This window comes from Oncorhynchus mykiss, chromosome 16 (genome assembly GCF_013265735.2).
Source record: "Oncorhynchus mykiss isolate Arlee chromosome 16, USDA_OmykA_1.1, whole genome shotgun sequence".
NCBI classification, from domain to species: domain Eukaryota; kingdom Metazoa; phylum Chordata; class Actinopteri; order Salmoniformes; family Salmonidae; genus Oncorhynchus; species Oncorhynchus mykiss.
Genome location: NC_048580.1, coordinates 31,056,220 through 31,080,167, shown reverse-complemented (window position 1 = coordinate 31,080,167; position 23,948 = coordinate 31,056,220). Strand labels below are relative to the sequence as shown.

General features: G+C 43.8%; 1 long non-coding RNA gene across 2 annotated transcripts in view; it reads right to left on the bottom strand.

Annotated features, from left to right (window-relative positions):
* Positions 1 to 5,419: 5,419 nt before the first annotated feature.
* The window catches only part of LOC110491812, a 57,174-nt gene continuing 38,645 nt past the window's right edge, over positions 5,420 to 23,948 (bottom strand). Inside the window, exons 2-3 of one of the 2 annotated variants that reach the window (XR_005036504.1) lie at positions 9,474 to 9,618; positions 5,420 to 9,371 (exon numbers count right to left, since the gene is read on the bottom strand). This is a non-coding gene — a long non-coding RNA (uncharacterized LOC110491812). The remainder of the gene's footprint in view (positions 9,372 to 9,473; positions 9,619 to 23,948) is intronic. The other variant, XR_002468906.2, reaches the window with a different exon arrangement.

Below are 23,948 nucleotides of genomic sequence, written 5' to 3'. Positions count from 1 at the left end.
AAGCGTACATATTCCTTTTTATTAGGCTGACGCCGACAAAAACAATACAAAAACAATCGTGACGCTCAAGGGCTATGTGCCACAACAAAAGTTAACTTCCCACAAAGAAAGGAGGGAAAAGGACTACCTAAGTGTGGTTCCCATTCAGAGACAACGATAGACAGCTGTCCTTGATTGAGAACCATACCCGACCAAAACATAGAAATACAAAATCATAGAAAAACAAAACATAGAATGCCCGCCCCACATCACATCCTGACCTAACCAAATAGAGAAATAAAACAGCTCTCTAAGGTCAGGGCGTGACAGTGAGAATGAAATGCATCTAGAGTGGCCAAATTACATGTCATTGGTGCTTGTGGTTTTTGGCACATTGTGTTCAACAACTTTAGGATTCACAACATGATGAACATTATGAAGGTGTTGAGTTTACTAACCCCTAATATACCTATCAAAAGACATGTTGGCATATTGAATGATATAATCATATTTCCTATGTAATAAACCTATTCTATGATACTCCCTCCCCCTTTTCTCTCTCTCCCTCACCCCACTAGTTATTTCCCACTTAGAGAATCCCACAGATGTGTACTGCCATTCCTAATTAGCCACACATTTGAGAAATATCAGAAATGTTTCATGCACCGTTTCTCGGCTCTAGTCCGACATTTATAGGAATGCGAAAGACCAGTAATCATTGGCTCAGAGTTCACAAGGGAGTGTGTGCAAGCCATGGGCATAGTTTGTTTAGCAGGTGGATCTAAGCTTGGGCCCAAGCTACATTTATATGTTATTGTGCCCAACTTTTCACTTACTTTTCTCAAATTGTTTTGGGTTTTGTATGTGTATGTGTTTTTTAAATTATTTATTTGATAATATGACATTCACATTTGAAATGCATTTTGGTCCCTGACATGTGATGTGCTACCCTCTGTTTGAGTTCTCTAATTCACAAACACAGAGGTGAAGGGGTTAGTGAGCAGAATATTTGATCCTTTGTGATACTAATTATTCTACCTCTCTGTCTCTCTCTGTCTTTCTCGTTCTCTCTCTCGTCTCTGTGTCCTCTCCTTTTCACATCCTCTCTCTGGTGCACAAGACTGTACCTCCTGCACCCAGTTGATTATCACCCAGAGATGGGGCAATTAACCATTTGCAGAAATGCTTAGCAAGATAAATACTTTCATTTCTGGCTAACGCCCATTAGGCGCCCCAATGCCCTGGCCCTCAGCAACTGGAGAGGGTGTGGTTATGGCCTGTCTGCCTGGCATGTGTGAGTGGACAGGGGGACAGCTGGGGCTTGTGCGGTAGAGGAGATATTTGTGGGCTATACTCAGCCTTGTCTCAGGGCAGTAAGTTGGTGATCTGTTGATATCCCTCTAGTGGTGTGGGGTCTGTGCTTTGGCAAGGTGGGTCTGGTTATATCCTGCCTGGTTGTCCTATCTGGGGGTATCGTCGGACGGGGCCACAGTGTCCCCCGACCCACCCATCTCAGTCTCCAGTATCTATGCAGCAATAGTCTATGTGCCGGGGGGCTAGGGTCAGTCTGTTATATCTGGTGTAATTCTCCTGTCTTATCTGGTGTCCTGTGTGAATTTCAATATGTTCCCTCATGCCTCAGGACTACCTGACCTAATGACTCCTGGCAGTACCCAGTCCACCTGGTCATGCTGCTGCTCCAGTTTCAACTGTTCTGCCTGCGGCTAGGGAACCCTGACCTGTTCACCGGACGTGCTACCTTGTCCTGGACCTGCTGTTTTCAACTCTCTCTCTTTCTCTCTCTACCGCACCTGCTGTCTCGACCTCTGAATGCTCGTCTATGAAAAGCCAACTGACATTTACTCCTGAGGTACTGACCGGTTGCACCCTCTACAACCATTGCTTATTATTTGTCCCTGCTGGTCATCTATGAATGTTTGAACATCTTGAAGAACAATCTGGCCTTAAATGGCCATTTACTCTTATAATCTCCACCCGGCACAGCCAGAAAAGGACTGGCCACCCCTCAGAGCCTGGTTCTTCTCTAGGTTTCTTCCTAGGTTCCTGCCTTTCTAGGGAGTTTTTTCTAGTCACTGTGCTTCTACATCTGCATTGCTTGCTGTTTGGGGTTTTAGGCTGGGTTTCTGTATAGCACTTTGTGACATCTGCTGATGTAAAGAGAGCTTTCTAAAAACATTTGATTGATTGATTGATTGATTGATGGCACCATGCCCATATCCAAGGGCCTCATCCAAGACCACCACGAAATGGATCCCAACAGAAGCCAGTTCACTTTGGGCAGTGAATAGTAACATCATCACTCCTTGTTTGTATAATAATAGTAGAAGTTACCATGATTTCAGTTAATTACTGACTGAACAGGGAGGGAAACATGGTTCATGGGGCCTAGCTACCTTAAGTGTTTAGTAATTAGTGGGCTATGCTGGTATAGTAACACCCAACAAGCACATACAGAATACTGTATATGCCCACTGATTACACCTCAAATAGGTTTCTAGGTGTGGTTCATGTGGAGAGTTCTGTTTACAACTTGGCACCTGTAAATCCAAACAAATATGGGGCAGCATTTTTTAACTCCCATCTTCACTCCCAAAATGGAGACTCCTCCCAACCACATTTCAGACATAATGGGAGATTCAGTAAACCTAGAAATCCCTGTCGGCATGCAGCCTAGATTACTCTCCCCTCTGTCTTTCCTCCGGCCTCCAGCCAGTGTGGTTCTTGGACCAAGGCCCATCAGTGGCTCTGAGACTTGATTAGGAGGAGACATGACTACTTTTTCTCCCCCGTCTCCCCTGTCCATTCTGGGTTCGCAGTGTGTGCATGAGGTGACAGGCTTAATTACTTATTACTGGGTATTCCAAACCAAAGCCCATGACTCACAGACCTAACCCAGCCCAGAGGCCTCATACCAACAACTCTCTGTCCTACCTGCTTTGATTCCACCTCCTATCTTGTCTTTTTCTACAATGCTTACCAATATGAGGGTTACAATTACAGTGAAAAGAAAATGTAGTACTGACAGCTACTTGAGTCCAATACCGTGGGTGGAAGCCATTTTGGAAAGATTGATGATTGCTCCCACATAGTTTTCTCTTCTGTTAAGGACATAGGGCCTTCCTTCATTTCAGTGACTGACTGCATTTCTAGACACTTCAGGAGGCAATTTTGGAACAGGGGTTGCTACTAAACAATGACTGCAGCATGAGTGAATAAGTCTTTGTGTGTAGGTTCAGCAGCTAATTGCTCAGGTCAGTGTATGAGGCTGCAGCATCAAAAAAAGCTGTTGGCAAGAGCAGTTTCTCCGAAAATATTCCCCTCCGCTGGTGAGCGAGCAACACCAGCCACAAATCCCTGTCTTGGCCAGCTGACATGCTGAATGTGCAGAAATAGAGGGATGAGCAGACAAGAAGAGAGGGAAATATATAGTGGTCTGTCATGCAAATTAAATGCAGATTCTGTATTTATGGCTTTTTTTTATGTTTTTTTTTTTTTTTTTTTCATGTCAAGTGAAAAAAAGGGATATGACAAAATAAACATAGTTGGAGCTGGCAGGTGCCCTTGTTTCATTTGGCGGAATGCAGCCAGTATGGTTACAGCCCGATCATTATCCAGGAATCCTCAGAAGTGCAGAAACAACCCCAAAGCCTTCCTTTCCCTCTCTTCCTTCACTCTTTCTTTCCTTCTCTCATTATCTTCCTCTCTCCTTCCTTTCTCTCTCCCTCTCTGTCATTCCCCCTCTCTCTATTTATCCCCCTCTCTTGCTCTCCCCCTCTCTTTCGTTTTTTGTCTCTGGGGTAATTTAAAGGCAATTGTACAAGCCCTTAACAGAACTGGGCAGTGCAGAGGTGGACTGTGTTTGGGGGTTTGAGTAAAGCTGCTAGTGTTTTAAGTGCGCCACAAAAAATCCTGGGCAAATGTTGGGTTAACATTTATGAGCTCACTGTTAGCCAAAAGCTGAAAAAAGCTAAAACATTAAGAATAATGTAACAAAAACCTGATCTGCAGTATTACGGGAAAGCCGTTTCGGTTCTTGTCGCTTATTATTATGATTTCTAGATGAACAGGGAATTCTAAGGGAATGTGGTGCGTTAGTATGATCCCATTGCGGTCTGGGGCTTAACAGTAAACAGGAGAGGAGAGATGGGCTCTTACAGCACAAACCAATGGAACCAAAACAGTGGTTAAATTAAAAACGTATGTGCAGGAAAACTCCCCAAGTACAGTACTACCTTTGCCATTTTACTTAATCTAGACTGTAGTAGCCGTGTATACTGTAGAGTAGTCAAAGTAGTAGAATCCAGACTGGTCATTCTGCGCGCCCAAGCAGTGAGCGTTTGGGTGTATCTGTAACCGAACAAGTGGGTCTACCATAATATGGACACACACACACACACACACACACACACACACACACACACACACACACACACACACACACACACACACACACACACACACACACACACACACACACACACACACACACACAGCAGAGGGAACAGCGAGTCTCCACCATATTCCCTACACATAATGTACTACTTTTTCTAATTATGAATAGCCCATTATGTAAATTACTGCCGGTATGATAGTAGACCATTGTGTCATTCTCCTTTCCTTATACACTGAGTGAACACCTTCCTAATATTGAGTTGCACTGGGGTTTTGGTTCCTTTGGTTTGTGCTGTAAGAGCCCATCTCCCCTCTCCTGTTAACTGTAAAGCCCCAGACCACAATGGTGCCATACTAACGCACCACATTCCCTTAGAATTCCCCGTTCGTCTAGAAATCATAATAATAATAAGCGACAAGACCCGAAACGTCTTCCTTTCCCACAATACTGCAGATCAGGGTTTTGTATAATATTCTTATTTTTATTTATTTTTTTCAGCTTTTGGCCAACAGTGTGTCTTGTAAATGTTAACCCAACATTTGTCAGTGATTTTTTTTGTGGCGCACTTAAAACACCAGCAGCTTTACTCAAACCCCCAAACAGTTCCCCTCTACACCGCACCGCAGTTCTGTAGGTGAATTAGAATTGCCTTTAAATTACCTCAAGAGACAGAAAATGAAAGGGGGAGAGTGATGCCATTTGCAACACAGAAACTGAGACATTTGGTTCCCTTTTCCAACCCATGCGTCCTGCGTTAGACTAGCATTTATTGTTGTTAATTCATAACGCTGGAATCCATCTGTCATCACTGATGAGGAAAAGTGATATAGTTCTAATGTCACGCCCTGACCTTAGAGATCCTTTTTATGTCTCTATTTTGGTTTGGTCAGGGCGTGAGTTGGGGTGGGCATTCTATGTTTTTGTTTTCTATGTTTTCTATTTCTGTGTATTTGGCCGGTTGTGGTTCTCAATCAGAGGCAGCTGTCTATCGTTGTCTCTGATTGAGAACCATACTTAGATAGCCTTTTCCCACCTGTGTCTTGTGGCAAGTTGTTTTCTGTTTTTGTGTCTGCACAAAAAATTTCCACCCAGAGAACATGAGTTTGTGTTTTTGAAGCTATCGCCCTCCTTTACATTATCTCATCTCCTGTCAAACCGCCTTCTCTTCTCCTCCTAAGTTTACTCCTAATTCTCCTCAGTTTAATGCAGCTCCTCAAGGTTCTGGCCTTCACAATAGCGTCAGTGCATTACCCTGATGGCTGTCTGGAGCCGGGCCCTGCCTCAGCTGGCTGGGAGGCCCAGGACCAGGCCTCATCTTTCGGCTGGGACACGGGCGAGATGAGGCTGTGGTGCAATAGGCCTGGAGGTGGAGATCGGTGTCTGGAGCCAGACCTTGCCTCTTCTTGCTGTGAGGCCCAGGACCAGGCCAAATCTTGGTTCTGGGAGCCAGGGTCGTGGTGCCATGGGCCTGGAGGTGAGGATGGAAAGTGGGGAAGAGCTGGGAATGGCCTTAATGAGTAGTGCTATACTGACCTTCAACCTTGAGGAGGAAGGGGAAGTAAAGGCAGTTTCTCAATTAATCTTTCCTCAATTCCTAGTATCCTCTCTCCTCACCTCCTTCTCAAAACCTATTGGAAATGAAGGTCAGAGTGGAGGGACCTTCTCCTTTAATATGGTTGATAAGCAGGCCCTCGCCTGGATGTGAGGAATTGCAGAAATAAGAATTGAGAAACAGCCTGACTGAGCGTGACTAAATCAATTTCCCTGCTGCTGTGAAGTGAGTGACTACACAGGGCTGACAGACAGTTTGAAGGGATACATTCATAATTTTTCTATACCCAGGATGTCACCCAGAAAATAGTTTTCTATGGTTCCACAATACTGGGTGGACCTTGCCAGAGGGATATATTACAAAGGAAGCTAGATTTACTCCGAGTTTTCTAAAGCTAGCCAGCTTCAGTTAACTTCACATTCCAGCGCAGGCTTCATCCGTACTATGACGGTGGATATTGCTTGCCCGCCTGCCGCCAACTCTAGCAGACTTGTAACTGTGAGTGCATGTCGCTAACTCTAGCAGGCTTGTAACTGCACGTGCATGTTGCACGAGGCTAGTCGAATGCCGAACTCTTCATTGAGACAATGCTGAAACATCAATCCATGGTTGTCAGTGCCACATTTTAATTTGTGCCAAAATCAAAAGTCATCACCTCCTGGTATGGTAATAGCTCACTGCTCAGCATCCGACCGTAAGGTGCTACAGAGGGTAGTGCGTACAGCCCAGTACATCACTGGGGCCAATCTTCCTGCCATCCAGGACCTGTATATTAGGCAGTGTCAGAGGAAGGACCAAAAAATGGTCAAAGACTACAGTCACCCACTCTCTGCTGGCACGCGGTACCAGAGCGCCAAGTGTAGGTCCAAAAGGCTCCTTAACAGCTTCTACCCCCAAGCCATAAGACTACTGAAAAACTAATCAAAATGGTCACCCGGACTATTTACATTGATATTTTTTACTTTAGTTTATTCAGTAAACATTTTCTTAACTTTATTTTCTTAAAGCTGCATTGTTGGTTAAGGGCTTGTATTCGGCGCATGTGACAAATAAAACATTTGACTTGAATCTGATTTAATTGGTCCTCAACTCGCAGCTCAGACACTTCCTTCAGGATAATTGGAGTTAGCCCTGAGTTAGCCTGCCCTGGAGCAGATTAGTTCTGAAGGATTGGTTGCCATAGAAACATACCTGGCTAAAAGTTTAACCACTTTTGTGGTACCTGTTATCCCAAGTTGAATTCAGAGTTGACCAAAGTTACTTCGCTAACTCCTCAAACCTGATTCGTAGTATAGGGCTCTGGCTTCACAGGAGCATCTGTGTCATTTTGCAAGGGGAAGGGTGGCATCAGGGTAGAGATGGGTGATATGGACAAAAAACCATATCGTAATAAATCTACCCATTTTTTGTGACAATGATAAATCAGCGAACAATTACCATAAGTCATTTTGGGGGGAGGTGTTAGAGCTGGGCGTTATGGAGAAAAAGTGATATTGTGATAAATGTAACTACTTTGCTCAACAACAACAAGTACAACAATATATACATTTTGTATGGACAGTTAGGCCTACTTTACATGTTTTAAAATTCCAGTACCAAGTAGGACAACTGAGATAGGAGCCTATGATTCACAAAGTAAGCTATTTCATCTAACATATCCAGGAAATGCATGATTGATATTTTGATGTTAAAATAGGATCCAGAATTATCTGATTTCTTTTTGGCTCTTCAGGGTGGCTCTGGGGGCCAGAAAGGGGGAGAAGATAGAGAGGGAGAGAAAGAGATGCCCATCCCTTCTCTAACGGATTGTCAACTGTCCAGGGTGGGGGGCAGGGATGGGGATGAAGGGGTGGGAGGGGTGTGAAGAGGGTGACTGTTGTCAGTCAGTTGGAGTGACAGACAGGCCGGCTGTGGGAACTAGTGTCATGGGCCACCAGGGGCCATCAGGGGCCTTCATGGTGTAGCATGGCTGCTTTATGTGTTTATCAAACTGCTGACCTCATTGGCCCCACAGACAGGAAGGACACTGGCAGATGAACGGAGAGAACATGGCACTGAGGAGAAGGGGGGGCAAAGGGGTGCAGAAGAGGGGGATGGGATGGGAGTGCAGGGTGACTTTGGGGTGCAGAAGGGGGGTGGAAGGAAAGGGGGTACAGCATGGCTTTGGGTTGTAGAATGAGGAGAGGGGAAGGATACAGGGGGGCTATGGGATGCAGGGCGGGATGGGCGGGATGGGAAGGGGGGTGTGGGGTTACAGGGTGGTTCTGGGGCCCAGAAATGGGGAGGGTATACATTATAAGGAAGAAAATGTACTCTCTCTCTATGGTGGATCCTGGGCTTGTAGATAACTGTCTGTCTGTGCTATGGTATGAGTTCTCATACCATAGCACAGTGTTTCTTCCTTCCCCCTCTAACTAGCAGCACTGCTCTAGCATTGAAAACCAGATCATGTATCATTGCAGCAACTGAGCTACTCAACTGAGGCACCCAGAGACAGACAGAATAGATAGTGATGGAGAGAGAGAGAAGGGGAGTTAGCAAGAGGAATGTGCGTGAGAAGGAAAGAGGGATGTAGGGAGAGAGGGATGGAGAATCACCGACAGGGTTTTACCTGTATTATGTCAAAGTAGTGCATTATGTAGGGAATATAGGGTGCTCATGTGGTATGCAGACATATTAGCATGTGCAGGTATGCCTGTCCAAAACCAAATTCCAAAACCAAATTCCAATCTCATTCTGGGGGTTATATCCCTCTACAAAACGACCCTAATCCACAGTTTACATACCTCCCTTTTATCCCACAACAGGCTTCAAACAAACCTTACTCTGTCTTGACAGTAAAGTAAGCTTGATCTGATCCAGAACTGCCCACAACTTACTTAAATTGGCTTTACACACTGTAACACAACTATTACACTACCCTAGAATAGTAGGAAGGTATTCCTAATGTTTGGTATACTCAGTGTATATCTCTATGAGTTAATCGTTCTTATGAGGGTAGGGTAGAATCATGGTAAACCAAAGGATAACCAAGATTCTCTGAAGGACTGAGTGGGACACGACTCACTCTATAAAGATATATGTTCCCCATAGAGTGGACTGTTTTGAGCGAGTGACTGGGGTTACATTGCATTACATTGACATTTTTACATGGTTAAAGTGTTGGGCAGTGAGGTTATGAGAATGGGCAGTCTTATATGAAGGTGAACTCTGGCCTCTATATAACGTAAATCAAAGCTGTGAAAGTGAGCTGCTCTGGTATTGTCTGTGTCTGGTTTGTGCTGGTCCATGCAGGGGTGTCTGCAGTCTGGAGTCTAGCCGGTGGAGGGGGAGGCCAGGGGTCCGTCTTGGTGTCTGGGTTCGACGTCCTCCTCTTTCTGGGCCCCTTTTACGACCTGAACAGGCTCAATCCAAGAGAAGGGAGAGCTGGATGAGAGAAAAAGCGAGGGAGAGTACATTCCCCATATAGTATATTCTTTAACACGCACAAACACACACGTGTAGTACATGGGGATGTGTGAAACTTACTGCTCAGCCAAGTGTCTCCACTTTCACCAGCGAATAGCTAGCTTTTAGCGTGGCGCCGCTTCAGGAGGGCGGTCACGTGTGCTAGCAAGGCAGAGGTCCCGAGTTGGCGGCAGGTATGTGCTGAATCGGGAGGAAGTGGCACTCGCTAAGAAAACACACAAACACACACACTCGCTACTGATAAAGCAGATATGGAAAGATCTCTCATGATCGCATATCACAAGCCCATGCTGAGTGTAGGCTGAGTCATTTTCCCCCCTGACTGCCACTCGTTCCTCATCCTGCTCTCTCTACTGTCCTTTAACCCATAAGAGTCTAAGCCCTGTCTAAGCCGGGGGACGGCCTTACTGCTATTCGCCCATACAAATGCATTGAATTACAGATTCAGTACAGGGAACAACAGATAGTCCCCCCGAAAAACAATCAAGAGGAAGTTTGTTCTGAAGTTTCCTATATATGATAGATTTAGGAAAGATCAGGATTTTTATTTTTATTTTTTTTTAACATGTATTTATCCCCTTAAATTTTACACTAAACAGTCTAAGCCCTGTCTAAGCTGGGGAGGGGGGGGGGTCAACTAAGCTATATGGAATTGTTTTAAGAAGGTCATACCAAGGATCATTTTTGCCATTTGATTTGAACTTTTTCACATGCGAGTTCAAAATCTCTCTTAACGGTCGTCCCAGCGTGAGTTTTTTTATACACATGATGTCAGAATGCTCTCAGTGTTACAAAATGTGATTGTTACGCAACTGGACAGTAAACACACGCTGCCCTCAAACCAAGGCACTCTGCCTACTAATTATATAATTTCAACTTGTCAAATTCAAATGATTTTTTTACAAGTTTTATTTTCTGATAATAGTTTGAACTAAGCCTCTTCATTAATTCACATAGTAGCCCATTTCACTTTTCCGGACATGCTTGAGGCTTTACTACTGCCCAGACAAACTTCTCTCTTCGACAAGAGCCCAAGCACTTCCCCAGTGTTTCCCAGATCAAGTATGCAGACATTTGTGCATCTCCGTCAGAACTGGCCTTGCACTAACTTTTTACCCCTGGCACATTTTCTGGCTGGCGCCCGCGTTTCCTTCTTTCTGATTTTCCTTACAAATAATAACTTTGGACTTGTGCGCGTTCCTATCAAAGTAAGTTCCTTATTTTCTGTATATGGTATTGCTTCTACTGTAGCATACCATATGGAGTCTATGTATGGAGCATAATGTATTTAGGGTTTTATTCACATTTTCAAGTACTGGTAACAAATTATGCCTTCTGATTCTTGCAGAGAATGTAATGGACACATTTGTGTGTAAAATACTTTTTTGGGGGTTGTACTGATTATGATGAGCTATTTGCCAACTATGTGTGGTGCCATGTTCGTTGACATCATATAATGCATTCTGGTTGTCATGTAAGCGTCTGTCAGACCAAAGATGTTATAACAAAACAAAGTGAATGGATGGTTCACTCGACTGACTTATGGTGCTTTCAAGACAACAGTGAACTCTGAAAAATACCAGGTCAGCTCATGACATCTGCGATCTTCAGGTCGGAAAGTCAAAGCTCTAGAAAGAGGCCCAAGTTGCTGAGTTGGAATTTTGAGTTGGATGACCATTCAAAACAATCTTTCCCAGTTGGAGCTCTTTTTTTCCCCAGAGTTTTCAGTTGTCTTGAACACACTGAAGTCGGAGGTCTGAGATTTCTGAGTTCCCAGTTCTGAAATTACCAGTTGTTTGAACACGGCATCAGGTTGTAACTATGGTACCTCAGGATTGCCAGCTTGAAGGGGCTTTATTTTTATTTAGCTTGTACATTTCTCCTGTGTTTGCCCCTCATTTATTGATAAATCCCCCATCATAGTAATATTTCCTGCATCATATTCCGTAACAATACCTTCCCTCATTTCTACCCCTCATGGACTTGAAAACCCCCCACAAATTAAATTAACCTCAGCACAAACCCATCCAAGATGGTTAAAACCATATCTGGCAACCCTGTTTAGCTTTCGCTCTACAGTTAGGCTTTATTTGGCGTGGTGATCAACATTTATTTGCTTTGTTGATTTGTCAAAAACTGTAAACGACTTTGTCGTGTGCTCCAGTTCTTGTATACACTGCACTAAGTACATCGAAGATTTGTAATATGCTGAAGTGGCCAAACTAAGTTATTTTTCAGGCAATGGGCGCAGCCATTTAATGCAAATGTGAGTTAAATATGAATAAATATGAATCATTGCTAATGTTTAGGAAATATTTCAAATTTCATGAATAAATACAATTTATTGACACTTTTATACTATTACGTGGGGCTTTTATTTTGAAAATGTTATCAATTCTGTAACCCGGAAGTACTTCTTTAGTGTTGCTGATGAGACGCTGATCATATGATGAAATTGCAAATCAAATGTCCAATTATGATGCCACCGGACAGCGAAAAACAAGTAAGTTAACCTTGATTTATTGTCATTTAAATGAGTTTGTAGTAGCTAGTTAAGTGTGAGATGACATACACACGAACGTGACACCGCGTAAGTCAAGCAGTTTACTGGCTGCCTTTCTCCCGGATACCGGAGACTCAAATACCTTTCTCATTTCTGCCATGAATTCCTCCAGATGACCACAAATGGCAGATTGTTGCTCCCAAACTGCCGTAGCCCAGGAGAGCACCCTTCCTTACATTAGCATAATAATATACGCAATCTTCAATTTTTCTGAAGGAAACGAAGATGGATGTACCTCATAAATATGCGAGAAAGAAAACCCTGCCAGGTACCAGGATTCCCTGAATATCGCTCCGGAGGAGGTAAGTGGGGTTCTCGGGGAGCCGGCTGTACAAACTCACCACAGATAGGGAAAAAATTACTGGGTGATTGGGGTTTTTCAGAGGTGGCAGGCTGAGCTAACTCCCCGATTTGCTCCGTAATAGCCTTTAACCCATGGTCGTGGCATTCCGTCAAGGAGCTGAGCCCTTTCAAAAGGCCCTGTAACAACTCCTCATGTCTGGGAGACAGCGTGGCTGAGCTGGTCCAAGTCTGCTGGGTCTGTCATGGCCAGTTCGTACTATCATGACACAAGGAAAGACCCAGATGCAGACACAGGAGGCAGATGGTTGGAGTTTTACAATGTTTAATAAACCAAAAGGAGTAGGCAAGAGAATGGTCGTGGACAGGCAAAAGGTCAAAACTAGATCCAAGTCCAGGAGGTACAGAGTGGCAGACAGGCTCGTGGTCAAGGCAGGCAGAATGGTACGGCAGGCGGGTACAAAGTTCAGAACCAGGCAAAGGTCAAAACCGGGAGGATTATAAAAAGGAGAAATGCAAAAAGCAGGAGAACGGGAAAAACGCTGGTTGACTTGGAAACATACAAGACGAACTGGCACAGAGAGACAGGAAACACAGGGATAAATACACTGGGGAAAATCAGCAACACCTGAACGGGGTGGAGACAATCACAAGGACAGGTGAAACAGATCAGGATGTGACAATTAGGTGTAATGTGACTAACATGACTTCACTTTAGAGCGTATTCCAATCATTCGACCCAACATGTCACCCTTTATAAAGCACATGTTTATATCATTTTTGACATAGTGGGTTATGGCACATTTGACATTGGTGATTATGTCATACAGTTATGGCACATTTATGAACCCTTTATAAAGCATGACGTACGGTTATAGATACTTTGTAACACATTTATGTAGTGCCTATGAAGGCATTATGAAGGCTTTGAAGCCTTTATTGAGCCTTTATAAGCTGAATGTCATTTAAAGCTGGACCGATATTCTTAAATAAGTCTTCCCTTTTGATTTCTATAAAATGTTAAATTGTCTCACTTGCTTAATTTACTTCACTTGCTTGGTGGGATTGGAATTTACATGGACTTTATATCATGATGCTCATCAATAACAAAGTTATCAGAAACAGAGTTCAAGAAAGTAAACAAGTAACATCATTAATAGAGTACCACAGAGTCATAATACCCATAAAACCTAGCGGTTAAACAGGGAAATGTTTCCAAACATTTTTCCACCATTCATTTTTTCCCATAGGAGTTTTAGAAACACTTAAAATTAGTTGGGTTTACCTTGGCGCACCGTTTTGATAACGGTGTAAATCCTTCTAGGACAAGGTGACTTTTATCAATATATTCCCCTGTATTTACCCCCCAAAATGAAATGCTAATTAGCTGCTAATGTGGCTACCATAAAGAACTACAAATGCCATGATGATCTGGACGAGACTGACGAATCGAGGCAAAGGTAAGAATCTATGGATTAACTATCTAATGTTAGCTAAATGTAGGAATTAATAAATTGGTTACATTTAATTAAATTGATAATTCTGTGAACTGTCTTGTGCAAGTTTTTTATTGACACAAGTTTTGCATGATGTCTACTTTGATACTGATTAGCATTTTCGAATCTGACAGTATATAGAGTCAAATATATTAATAAAAGTCACCTTGGCCGAGAGAGATTTACATGGTTATCAAAATGTCACACCAGGGTAAGACTACACAAAACACAGCCCTTATTTTAAATGTTTCTAAAATCCCCTTTGGGAAAACTGAATGGTGGAAAAACGATTGGAACCATTTCCCTGTTTGACCGCTAGGTTTTATGGGTATTATGACAGCTCCACTGTGGGGGCTCTATGCCTCAACTACATCAGCCTTATGAAAGTTTCACATTGATCGTTCCACTTCCAAAAGTACAGCGTGGAGACTTCTAGTATTCTCCACAGTAATAAAGGGGGATTGATCAGGTTGTGTCTGATGTAAAGTTAGAGTGTGGTGCGGTTCAGGTTCTTTTGAAGTTTGAGGTTGAAAAGATAATGGTCATCCCCCATGCGTGAGTGTGTGTGTTTGTATCTACTTATGTATGTCTGTATGTTTAAATGCAAGTGTCTGGGATGGGAGGTTGAGGGTAACAGTCTTCATGATCACGGACTGCAGAGCCCACCAGGAACCCCCCCCCCGGTGGACACATGGCCCCACACCCCCTGACAGACCTCCACACCACAGGGTCACCTTACCCATCAGCCAGCCTGCCTGATACCCAGATGGAAGCTACTCACTCACACACACACACACACACACACACACACACACACACACACACGTAACATGCAAAACCCCTCCAATAAGCCAACAACTTACACATCCTATTATTAAACAACTTTACAGCCATAAAACAACATTTCAAATGGGGATATTAAAGTCATTAAGTACATATCGGTAACCAATGGGAACAGACACAAAGAACACATTGCAAGACATTGTAGTGAAAATATAATGTGCGTTCATTCTATTGACCTTGGCACATACAGTATGCAGTAGCATCATCAGTCCTGGAATATCCTTATTTTCTTTAACTCCAGAGGAGTTCAGTTGTAATCGATAGGATTTCTGTTGACAGTGAAAACACAGTGCACATTATACACATTCTATTTCACCACCTGAGACCACAGTGACAACAAGCGCAATCAGAGGATGACTTTGTGCCCTGTGAACACCACCCCCACGTTTGGTCAATGTTTGGTAATTCCTGAGAGATTTCTGGTCAGAAAACTGGTAAAAAATTTGTCCTATCAGTGTTTTTGTTCAAGGGATGTTATGGTAGATAAAAACATTCCCTGCCTGGCTGCCCATGCCACGCGTGAGTGAATCCACACTTCAATCTGGTTATTGTTTACAGTCAGGGTTGTGGGAGTCACAGAATTTCATCAGCTGGTGACTGTCAAGCAAATAACTGTCGGTCTCATGGTAATTCACTGTTAATTAAGGTAAACACATTTAGCATCTCCTGGCTTCCACACATATAATATGCTATTCTGTTTTTCTTAAATAGAACTTCTTTACACCTGTCTAAGATAAATAATGGATTTATTGTGAAGGTGTAGGCTATATTACATGGATTTATTAGACTTTTTAAAATGTAGATGTTCCAAAGGTCTGCATCAGTGGCTTGTAGGCTGAGTTATGTTAGGTCCTGATCTGGCTGCCAAATTTCTTTGGGCTACAGTTCATTTTATTTTATTGTATGAAGACTACAATTGATTTAGACTACAAGCACTAGCCTATGTCAATATACTATCCCCAATAGTACAAAAGTCAACATATTCCATTCTGTGCGAGAAATGTATATTCCAAACATAGTTTGGGACAGTTGTAGGATAGATCCCAAATTAATACAACCACGAGCATCAAAAAAAAGTTTTTACGCAATGTGGCAGACGCAACAGATCAGAACATTTAGCTTAAAATGTTGATAAACTATTAGGCTATTTCTTCACATTATAAGCGCAGCAATGCGCACATGGCAGTAGGCCATGGGGGTAAGTGCGAATGTGTCACGTTAGTTGAAATGAGCGGACCAAGGCACAGCGTGCATAGAGTTCCACATGTTTATTAAAATGAAACTCACCAACAAAAACAATAAACAGCAAACGAGACGTAACGACTGGAGTGCTCACAGGCACTACACAAAAACAAGATCCCACAAACTAAGGTGGGAAAAAAGGCTGCGTAAGTATGATCCCCAATCAGAGACAAAGACAGCTGGCTCTGATTGGGAAACATACCCGGCCAACAAAGAAATAGAAAAAAAAGAATGCCCACCCAAATCACACCCCGACCTAACCAAATAGAGAAATAAAAAGTCTCTCTAAGGTCAGGGCGTGACAGAATGCTCCATTTGCGGAAAAACACAATTATCAAAAGTGACAGCAAATATGATTATGCATGTAATGCTTTTATTAGAAAGGTGCATTTTTACAGTAAAAATGATCTTGCCAAAACTTTAAACTCACACGCTGCTTATGCATGCCAGTTAGGCTCTCAGTGGCAATTTTAGCATGTAAATCTTGGTGGGGCAAACAAAATATATATATATACAGTATGCAGTACCTGTCCAAAATTTGGACACCTACTCATTCAAGGGTTTTTCTTAATTGTTTCTATTTTCTACATTATAGAATAATAGTGAAGACAAAAAATATAAAACAACACATATGGAATAATGTAGTAATTGTCACACCCTGGTAAAAGTATTTTGTGTTTATCTTTATTTATTTGGTCAGGCCAGGGTGTGGCATGGGTTTTTGTATGTGGTGTGTATGTATGGGGATTGTAGCTAGTGGGGTGTTCTAGCTAAGTCTATGGCTGTCTGAAGTGGTTCTCAATCAGAGGCAGGTGTTTATCGTTGTCTCTGATTGGGAACCATATTTAGGCAGCCATATTCTTTGAGTTTGTCGTGGGTGATTGTCCTTAGTGTCCTGATGTCATTGTTCTGTGTTAGGTTACACAAGTATAGGCTGTTTCGGTTTTCGTTAAGTTTATTGTTTTGATAGTGTTTGTGTTTAGTGTGTTACTTCATTAAACATGGATTGCAATAGACACGCCGCATTTTGGTCCGACTCTCCTTCACATACAGAAAACCGTTACAGAATCACCCACCACAAAGGGACCAAGCAGCGTGTCAACAGGCAAGAACAGCCCAAAGTGGAGTACAGTATGGACTATACTTCTTGGGAGGAGATAGACAGGTGGGCGGTCGACCCAGGGAGAGTGCCGGAGCCCGCCTGGGATTCGATGGAGCAGTGCGCGGAAGGATATAGGAGAATGGAGTTTGCGAAGCAAGCAAGGCGGCGCGGACGGAGGCCCCATAGTCAGCCCCAAAAATTTCTTGGGGGGGGGCTCAGGGAGAGTGTGGCAGAGTCAGGAGCCAGACCTGAGCCAACTCTCCCTGTTTATCGTGAGGAGCCAAGGAGGAGACCAGAGCCGGTGTTGGAGGTGAGCGAAACAGAGACTGTGAAGGAGTTAATGGGGAAATTGGAGGAGAGAGAAATGAGGGAGTTGCTGTGTTGGTGTTTTAAACATGGAATTCGCCCGACGGAGCGTGTCGGGGATTTGATGGCACCTGGGTCAGCGCTCCATACTCGTCCTGAGGTGCGTGTTAGTCGGCTGGTGAAGATGGTGCCAGTCTCACGTACCAGGCCTCCTGTGCACCTCCCTAGCCTTGCACGTCCTGTGCCAGCACCGCTCTCAAGATCTCCAGTACGCCTTCACGGTCTAACCCATCCTGTGCCACCTCCACACCCCAGCCCTCCGGTAGCAGCTCCCCGCACCAGGCTTCCTGTGCGTGTCCTCGGCCCAGTACCACCAGTGCCAGCACCACGCATCAAGCCTACAGTGCGCCTCGCCTGTCCAGCGCTGTCGGAGCCCTCCTCCTCTCCAGCACTGTCGGAGTCTCCCGCCTGTTTAGCGCTGTTAGAGCCTTCCTTCTCTACAGCGCTGCCGGAGTCTCCCGCCTGTTCAGAACTGCCAGTTTGCAAGGAGCTGCCAGTTTGCAAGGAGCTGCCAGTTTGCAAGGAGCTGCCAGTTTGCAAGGAGCTGCCAGTTTGCAAGGAGCTGCCAGTTTGCAAGGAGCTGCCAGTTAGCATAGAGCTGCCAGTCTGCAAGGAGCTGCCAGTCTGCAAGGAGCTGCCAGTCTGCAAGGAGCTGCCAGTCTGCAAGGAGCCGCCAGAGCTGCCTGTCTGCAGGATGCCGCCAAAGCTGCCAGTCTGCAAGGAGCCGCCAGAGCTGCCAGTCTGCAAGGAGCCGCCAGAGCTGCCAGTTAGCATGGAGCAGCCAGGGCCGCCAGTCAGCATGGAGCAGCCAGGGCCGCCAGTCAGCATAGAGCAGCCAGGGCCGCCAGTCAGCATGGAGCAGCCAGGGCCGCCAGTCAGCATGGAGCAGCCAGGGCCGCCAGTCAGCATGGAGCAGCCAGTCAGCATGGAGCAGCCAGTCAGCATGGAGCAGCCAGAGCAGCCAGTCAGCATGGAGCAGCCAGAGCTGCCAGTCAGCATGGAGCAGCCAGTCAGCATGGAGCAGCCAGAGCTGCCAGTCAGCATGGAGCAGCCAGTCAGCATGGACCAGCCAGAGCTGCCAGTCAGCATGGAGCAGCCAGTCAGCATGGAGCAGCCAGAGCTGCCAGTCAGCATGGAGCAGCCAGTCAGCATGGAGCAGCCAGAGCTGCCAGTCAGCATGGAGCAGCCAGTCAGCATGGAGCAGCCAGAGCTGCCAGTCAGCATGGAGCAGCCAGAGCTGTCAGTCAGCATGGAGCAGCCAGTCAGCATGGAGCAGCCAGAGCTGCCAGTCGACCAGACTCTTCCAGATCTGCCAGTCGACCAGACTCTTCCAGATCTGCCAGTCGACCAGACTCTTCCAGATCTGCCAGTCGACCAGACTCTTCCAGATCTGCCAGTCGACCAGACTCTTCCAGATCTGCCAGTCGACCAGACTCTTCCAGATCTGCCAGTCGACCAGACTCTTCCAGATCTGCCAGTCGACCAGACTCTTCCGGATCTGCCAGTCGACCAGACTCTTCCGGATCTGCCAGTCGACCAGACTTTTCCAGATCTGCCAGTTAGCCAGGATCTGCCAGATCTGCCAGCCAGCCAGGATCTGGTAGATTCATCAACCTGCCTGAGCTTCCTCTCACTCCTGAGCTTCCTCTCACTCCTGAGCTTCCTCTCACTCCTGAGCTTCCTCTCACTCCTGAGCTTCCCCTCAGTTCCGAGCTGCCTCAGTCCCGAGCTGCCCCTCAGTCCCGATCTGCTCCTCAGTCCAGTGGGGTTCTGGGTGAGGACTACTAGGCCATGGTCGGCGGCGAGGGTGGACTATCCAGGGACGCGAGGAGAAGGGACTAAGACATTGATTGAGTGGGGTCCACGTCCCGCGCCGGAGCCGCCACCATGGACAGACGCCCACCCGGACCCTCCCTATTGTTTTGGGGGTTCTGTCACACCCTGGTAAAAGTATTTTGTGTTTATCTTTATTTATTTGGTCAGGCCAGGGTGTGGCATGGGTTTTTGTATGTGGTGTGTATGTATGGGGATTGTAGCTAGTGGGGTGTTCTAGCTAAGTCTATGGCTGTCTGAAGTGGTTCTCAATCAGAGGCAGGTGTTTATCGTTGTCTCTGATTGGGAACCATATTTAGGCAGCCATATTCTTTGAGTTTGTCGTGGGTGATTGTCCTTAGTGTCCTTAGTGTCCTGATGTCATTGTTCTGTGTTAGGTTACACAAGTATAGGCTGTTTCGGTTTTCGTTAAGTTTATTGTTTTGATAGTGTTTGTGTTTAGTGTGTTACTTCATTAAACATGGATTGCAATAGACACGCCGCATTTTGGTCCGACTCTCCTTCTCACCAAGAAAACCGTTACAGTAATCAAAAACGTGTTCAACAAATCAAAATATAGTTTATATTTGAGATTCTTCAAAGTGGCCACCCTTTGCCTTGATGACAACTTCACACACTCTTGGCATTCTCTTAACCAGCTTCATGAGATAGTCACCTGGAATGCATTTCAATTAACAGATTGCATTGTTAAGAATTATTTTGTGGAATTTCTTTCCTTTATGCGTTTGAGCCAATCAGTTGTGTTGTGTCAAAGTAGGGGTGGTATACAGAAGATAGCCCTATAAGTCCATATTATGGTAAGAACAGCTCAAATGAGCAAAGAGAAAGGAAAGTCCATCATTACTTTAAGACATGAAGGTCAGTCAATGCGGAACAAGTGCAGTCCCAAAAACCATCAAGCGTTATGATGAAACTGGCTCTCATGAGGACTGCCACAGGAAAGGAACACCCAGTTACCTCTGCTGCAGAGGATTAGTTTATTAAAGTTGCCAGCCTGAGATTGCACTCCAAATAAATGCTTCACAAAGTTCAAGTAACTGACACATCTCAACACCAACTGTTCAGAGGAGACTGTGTGAATCAGGCATTCATGGTCAAATTGCTGCAAAGAAACCACTACTAAAGGACACCAATAATAATAAGAAACTTGCTAGGGCCAAGAAACACGAGAAATTGACATTAGACCGGTGGAAATCTGTCCTTTGGTCTGATGGTATATATATATATATATATATATTACATTGATTGCAAACTGATATGTGATTCATTTTAATGCCAAAAGAGAAAAAAAGAAAGCTAAACAGGTGGAGCTCTGTAGGCTCCACACCCCTTGTAAAGCGGATTAATGTGCTTAATTTTAAGATGTTATTTGGCCACTTTAGTTGTGATATAAATTTTATCAAAACATATGCCTATGGGCTATGCTACATGAGGTGTGTGACAAATTCAAAAAAGTCGCAAAAAAAGGCATAGTTTCTTATGCTGGGCATCATTCACAAGTGATAATATATAATTCACAAGTGATAGGCTAATATTTGATTTGATTTAATCTTGTCTTTACATTTACTAAATAATATATGTTTGAAATTTGTTTTGATTTAGAATGGACCATTATCATGCACCTGTCTCAAAACAGGGGCAGCGGGAAATAACACATGTCATCTATGCACTTAAACAGCGAATGAAGGACGCTTTTCCAGTGGTTCATTTTCTTGCCAGCCAGGTAGGCTATACTCCTGTTGTAAAGATAAACACTGTTCTTAATATTAGAAAAGTTTAGAAATAAATATAGTAAGCCTAAATAAAGCTGATAGGATCCTCCTCTTTTTAGTAGAGGCCATCACACTATCAACTGGGACAATTGTATAGCCTATAGAAATGTTGCTCAATATGAGTTCATGGGCTCTCATGAAGTGTTTGATTCGATTTCTGATCACATTTGCATTGATGTCAGAGTGATTAGAAGGACAATATAGTGCTGAGTACCAGGCAGTTAGCAAGTTTGGTAGGCTACTAATGACCATCAGCAGCATAATAGCTAGGGAAAGCCTATTACCGTGACTAAATGGTCACGTGGAATCTGACTGCCTTCATGACTCTTGACCGCCGGTGTGGTGGTACTACGGTCACCGCAACAGCCCTATTTACAGATTTATTGATTTTGGCTCTTTGGGTAACGTAAGACAAACAGATCAGTATCATTAGAAAATCAACTTGCGAGAGAACAATTTGGCCACTTCAATTTGAAAACAAAACAGTTAACCCGAAAGTGCCATGTTTTCAAGCCATGTTTGATTTTTGTCGCCTTTCTCCAGTTAAACCTGAGGTCACGTGCCTCTAGCTTTATCTCTTTCTCCCTCTCTTTTCCCCTTATTTTACATTTCATTCTTCTCCTTTAACCTTTCTGATCTCCCCATCCCGGATCCGGGATCGTGAATACAGACTCAAGCTCATTACCATAACGCAACGTTAACTATTCATGAAAATCGCAAATGAAATGAAATAAATATGCCATCTCTCAAGCTTAGCCTTTTGTAAACAACACTGTCATCTCAGATTTTCAAAATATGCTTCTCAACCATAGGAAAACAATAATTTGTGTAAAAGTAGCTAGCTAGCGTAGCATTTAGCGTTAGCATTAGCGTTAGCATCCAGCACACAACATTTCAACAAAAACATAAAAGCCTTCAAATAAAATAATTTACCTTTGAAGAAATTCGGATGTTTTCAATGAGGAGACACTCAGTTAGATAGCAAATGCTCAGTTTTTCCAAAAAGATTCTTTGTGTATTAGAAATAGCTCCATTTTGTACATCACATTTGGCTACCAAAAAACCCCGAAAATTCAGTCCTCAAAACGCGAACTTTTTTCCAAATTAACTCCATAATATTGACTGAAAACATGGCAAACGTTGTTTAGAATCAATCCTCAAGGTGTTTTTCACATATCTCTTCGATGATATATCGTTCGTGGAAACATGGTTTCTCCTCTTAATCAAATGGAAAAATACTTGCACCTGGCTTTGCGCACCAATTTCGACGCAGGACACCAGGCGGACACTTGTAGTCTCTTATGGTCAATCTTCCAATGATATGCCTACAAATACGTCACAATGCTGCCGACATCTTGGGGAAACGGCAGAAGGTCTAAGCTTATTCCTGTCGCATTCACAGCCATATAAGGAGACATTAGAAAACAGAGCTTCAGAAATTCTGCTCATTTCCTGTTTGACGTTTCATCTTGGTTTCGCCTGTAGAATGAGTTCTGGGGCACTTACAGACAATATCTTTGCAGATTCTGAAACTTCAGAGTGTTTTCTTTCCAAAACTGTCAAGAATATGCATAGTCAAGCATCTTTTCGTGACAAAATATCGCGCCTAAAACGGGAACGTTTTTTATCCAAAAATGAAATAGCGCCCCTAGAGATGCAACAGGACCTGTTTTGGAGACTGGTTTTTGTTCGGAATTTCGGATGACTGACGTGCCCAAAGTAAACTGCCAGTTACTCAGGGCCAGAAGCTAGGATATGCATATACATGGTAGCATTGGATAGAAAACACATGGAGGTTTCTAAAACTGTTAAAATGTCTGTGAGTATAACAGAACTGATATGGCTGGCAAAAACCAGAGGAAAATCCCCCAAAAATGTTTGAGGTCACAGTACATTTCAATGCTTGCGGGATATACAAATAGATAGGACCCAGCTTGCAGTTCCTATGGCTTCCACTAGATGTGAACAGTCTTTATAAAGGGTTTCAGGCTTGTTTCTTGAAAAATAAGCAAGTAGTTGGAAAAACTACAAGGTGTCTCTCATTAGAGATGTAGTCCTGTTGGTGCGTGAATGAGGTGTGCGCTCTTCGTCAATTATCTTCCCTATCGAACATACTATTCTCCGTCTTACATATTATTGTTTATTTAGATATTAGAGTACCTGAGGATTAATTAGAAACATCGTTTGACATGTTTGGACAAACTTTACTGGTAACTTTTTGGATTCATTTGTATGCATGTTGAAATAGTGGATTACTGAGATCATTGGAGCCAACTAAACTGACGTTTTTGGATATAAAGGACTTTATCAAACAAAACGAACATTCATTGTGTAGCTGGGACCCTTAGGATTAAAAACAGAGGAAGATCTTCAAAGGTAAGTGATTTGTTTAATCGCTTTTGGGATTTTGTGACGCCTGTGCTGGTTGAAAAAGTATTTTGGTGTGGGGCGCTGTCCTCAGATAATCGCATGATATGCTTTCGCCATAAAGCCTTTGTGAAATCTGACAACGCGGTTGGATTAACAAGAAGTTAAGCTAAATGATGTATGACACTTGTATTTCCATGAATGTTTAATATTACGATTTCTATTTTTTGAATTTCGCGATCTGCAAATTTCACTGGGTGTTGTCGTAGGTGTCCCGCTCGCGGAGCATGCGCCAAAAGAGGTTTTAAATAACTTTACTTGGCTTCCCTTTCTTTTCCTTTTCCCTCCTATACATGTTTTAGGGATGGAGAGATATGGAGACACTTTTACTTTGAGCCTCACTTTTACTAAAAACAAGCAGGTAGAACTCTAAACTGTGACCCTCCACCACTCTCTATTCTCTATTCCATGAGTTATTTAACCTTTATTTAACTAGGCAAGTCAGTTAAGAAAAATGTCTTATTTACAATGACAGCCTACAACAGCCAAACCCAGACGACTCTGGGCCAATTGTGCACCGCCTTATGGGACTCCCAATCACATCCAGTTGTGATACAGTCTGTATTTGAACCAGGGTGTCTGTAGTGTTGC